The sequence below is a fragment of the Ailuropoda melanoleuca genome, chromosome 8 (genome assembly GCF_002007445.2).
Source record: "Ailuropoda melanoleuca isolate Jingjing chromosome 8, ASM200744v2, whole genome shotgun sequence".
NCBI lineage: Eukaryota > Metazoa > Chordata > Mammalia > Carnivora > Ursidae > Ailuropoda > Ailuropoda melanoleuca.
The window spans coordinates 62990135-62994493 of NC_048225.1; positions in this window are offsets into that span (position 1 = coordinate 62990135).

The window sequence follows — 4359 nt, forward strand, 5'->3', positions numbered from 1 at the left end:
CCCGCTCCCAGGGCAGGTCGCGCCCCGCTGTTCACAGAGGAGAGCAGCACCCGGGCGTGGAGATGTCAGCACAGGCTCACGTTTGTCGTTCGGGAAGTCTCCATGGTCTTTAGAAGCCCCGTTCCCCTGAGACGCAGACAAATCATCCAGGTCCACAGGAGCCCGGAGAGGGGTGTTTTCTCCCTGGGGGGCCTGTGGCCTGTGTTCCATTGTGAGGACAACTGGGAGGAACCACGGGGACTATGTCTTCCATCAGCCGTCCTTTCCCAGCAGGACCCAGGAAAGAGGGCTAGGGGGACAGCAGTCCCGGCCAAGAGCTCTGCTCCCAGGAAGAGGCCCTCAGTGCACCATTCCTGCTGGCCCCAGGGCCTTCTCCATTCAGCCCAGGCTGCCAGGACCCTTGGGTGACTCCCTCACTGCCCTACGAGGCCCTGCGGGATCCAGGACCTCCCTACCTCCTGGCCTCACCCGTGTCCTCCCGTGACCCCCCTCAATATGACCACCACTACCACCACCCCGACCCCAACCCCACTCACAAATTCTCAAGAGGCCAAAGGAGTCCCCAGGTTCCCTCAGCTTCTAGTACCTTGATGGCTTGGAAATGCCCCTGGGGTGGACGTGGGGTGGAGGCTGAGCTGCATGTCCCCAGGAGACTCCCCAAAGATTTCCTGGACTCCCCGCCCCTGTCCCAGCACCAGCGGAAGCTGAGCAATGCACCCCCCACCCCCCCGCCAGGGTGAGGGAGAAGGAGGACGGTGGCAGGAAATGCTGGCTCGCCTTGTCTCACCTTTCTCTGGAGTAAAAGTCGTGAGCACCCCATCCTAGGGGAGGAATCTTCTGGTTCCCCCGGAAAGAGGGAGCCCCCCTCTAAACACAGAGCTCTGAAACACTCCTGCTAGATATGAAATCAGAGCTCCTCAAAACTCCCCATCGGGCACCTGGGTGGCTCTGTCAGTGAAGCATCTGCCTTCGGTTCAGGCCATGATCCCAGGGTCCTGGGATCGAGTCCCACATCGGGCTCCCTGCTCAGCGGGGACCCTGCTTCTCCCTCTCCCTCTGCCTGCCACTCCCCCTGCTCCTGCTCCCTCTCTCTGTCTGACAAATAAATGAATAAAATATTTTTTAAAAACCTCTCCATGAAGAGACCCCTTTAACAGGACACGGGGCCCCCAGCTGCCTTCCCCCACCTGTGCCCACGATTCCAACGCTCAAATTCCCAGCAAGCTTTGCCTTGGGGAAGCTTGGTGTCTGTGATTGTTCCGTGAATAACCTTTTCTATGGACCCATCGTGCGGCAAGGACTGTGCCAGGATCACGAGGCAAATAAGAAAGACCATCCATTTCCGGCAGTGACGGGCCAGCAGGGAACCCTACAGATAATTTTTGTGTCCTGGCGAAAGCATAGGAGTTCTAAAAACAGTACTCAGATAATAGCTCTGGTCATTCATGGTTGTGCTTTTTGATTTATATTCAAATCCACATCACAAAGCAGACACTAGGGAGCACTCCCGTCTTGCCATGACTTGCATTTTTGATCAGTCCCTGGACCGCTGGGGCAGAAAGAGATCCCTCAGGGACACTCCCTGCTGAGTGTGAGTCAGGGGTGTCCCCAGCATAACCGGGTCACAGGCAGAGGGACGGGGCTGGCACAGGCTGAGCAGCGGGCAGCAGGTGGACGGCTCTGTGTGTCCAGGCCCCGAGCTGGCCCCAGGTCTCCCCTGTGGCTGCTGGGCCCTCGGCTCTGGCTTTGGCTCCCCTGTGCAGCAGTTAGACAAGGAGATGGTCTGGCCCTCCTCCTTTCCCTCTGAGCTGCTGCCCTTGTGATTCTTATTCTTTCCTTAGGAGATGGAGAATCTGAGTCAGACACCGTGTGGCCGCATCGCTCAGCGGTGACTCATACCCAGACGCAGCTAGGAGGCCCCTATAGTCATATTCCCTTATTTGGCCCCAGGCAGGGGCTCGCGCTCTCTCCGGGGACCTGCCCTGGCAGAGCCTCTCTCTGGGCCCAGGAAGAGCCTCGGTGCCCAAGACTCGGACAGTGACAGCCTGGTAAGTCCGTAGCTGACCTGGGCCCCCCTGAACAGACTGATAGAAAGGAATGTCATATGGGGAATGACCGGGGCACCACTAGCCATGCCTGGAACCCACCTTAATATGCTAAAAATAAACATCTGAGTCTGCAGGGAAGTCTCTTCTGTGCGTGTGTATGTAGAGGGTGGGGGGAGACATGACATCCCAGAGGCCAGCAGAATAGCTGATTATTCTGTCCCAAGCACTGGCTGCATTCACGCACGGCCCCTGGGATGGGAGCTGGAAGTGGAGGGGTGGTGGGCCAGGCAGAACTTGGGGCAGAAGAAGCCTGCCCGGCACACAGGTGCAGGCCGAGATGAGCTGGGGAAGGGCAGCGAGACAGAGCAGCCAGGGAGCTGGCCACGGCAGGCCACGGCGTACGGAGGGGTGAGAGTCAGAGCGCTCCCTCCCCATTAGCCCCGCAAACCCGCGGCCCCAGGTTTAGGGCCGAGCTTCCCGAATGCGGCCTTGCACTCCAGCGGTGGCTCGGTCACTCACCAGATGACCCCAGCCAAGTCACTGAAACCCTCTGTGCCTCAGTTTCTTCATCAGTAAATGTGGAAAACATAGCAAGACTTATCTCGTAGGGTTACTGTGAGGGTTTATCTGGGGAGGAAAATGAAAACACTCACTCAAAAAGAAACCTGCGGGGGCGCCTGGGTGGCTCAGCCGTTAAGCCGTTAAGCATCTGCCTTCAGCTCAGGTCATGATCCCAGGGTCCTGGGATCCAGCCCCACACTGGGCTCCCTGCTCGGCAGGAAGCCTGCTTCTCCCTCTCATACTCCCGTTGCTGTGTTCCCTCTCTCGCGGTCTCTTTCTCTGTCATGTCCGTAGCAGCATTATTTACAAGAGCCATGGTGTGGAAGCAGCCCAAGTGTCCATCCACAGAGGAAGGGATGAGGAAATGGGGTGTGTCTGTCAGTGAGCCCTCTTGCTCAACCAGAGACCCCATCAGTTAAAACCACAAATAGACAAGGGGCGTCTGGGTGGCTCCGTTGGTCTGACTCTTGATCTCAGCTCAAGGTTGATCTTGATCTTGCTCTTAGGGTCATGAGTTCAAACCTGGAGTTGGTCCATGCTGGGCATAGAGCCCACTTGAAGTTTAAAAAAAAATTTTTTTTTAAAACACACACAAATAGACAAGACTGCTTAACCCATGCTCTGACTAAAATCCATTGCGCTTCTTCCTTTTTTTTTTTTTAAAGATTTTATTATTTATTTGACAGAGATAGAGACAGCCAGCGAGAGAGGGAACACAAGCAGGGGGAGTGGGAGAGGAAGAAGCAGGCTCCCAGCAGAGGAGCCTGATGTGGGGCTCTATCCCATAACGCCGGGATCACGCCCTGAGCCGAAGGCAGACGCCCAACCGCTGTGCCACCCAGGCGCCCCCATTGTGCTTACTTCTTATCCTACTTTCTTGAGGCATCCACTAGGATGTTTTGCCATGAGCAGAACATTCCAGAACAGAAAAGCCCTGATAGCAACAGAATGCCTAGAAGACCGCACCCAGCGCGCCCCTCCGCTGCTGGTGACCCTGGGCGGAATGCATACTGACCCCCACCTGTGATCACACGCTCCTGCCCGCTCCCTGGTGTGTACCCCCCAGCTCTGCTTATAAAGCTCGTAGTGCTACTCGGTCAGTGGAGAGGTTGGTTGCTGTGTGTGTGTTTGAGAAGTCGGTTGTTAAGGCTTGAGCCTGTCACCTCCCCCAGCTGCCAGCACCCAAAATAAATTTCTCCCTTTCTTTTCCACGCCCTCATCTCTTGAGTTACTGGCTTCTCTTGCCATGAGTTCATCCGAGTTTGTTTGCTAAGAGTGTTAGCAAACCCAACCTGGAGCCGTGTTTCCAATTTGTCCAGCCCCCTCGGGATTCCTCGGGATTCCCCAGGACAGAGCAGGTGGCCGGGGTCTTACTCGTTTCCTGAGTTAGTGGTTAGGATAGATCCATGGGTAGTATACACACAGTGAAATATTACTCAGCCATTAAAAAGAAGGAAATCCTGTCATTTGTGATAACATGGATGAACCTTGACAGCATCATGCCAAATGAAAGAAGTCAGACAGAGAAAAGACAAATACTGTATGACCTCACTTACTTACATGCGGCGTCAAAACAAAACAAAACAAACTCCTAGATACAGAGAGCAGATCAGTGGTACCCAGAGATGGGGCTTGGGAGGGTGAGCAAAGTGGATGAAGGGGGGGTCAAAAGGGACGAGCTTCCAGTTGCAGAATAAACAAGTCACAGAATGTAACACACAGCGTGGTGACTTGAGTTGATATTATAGTG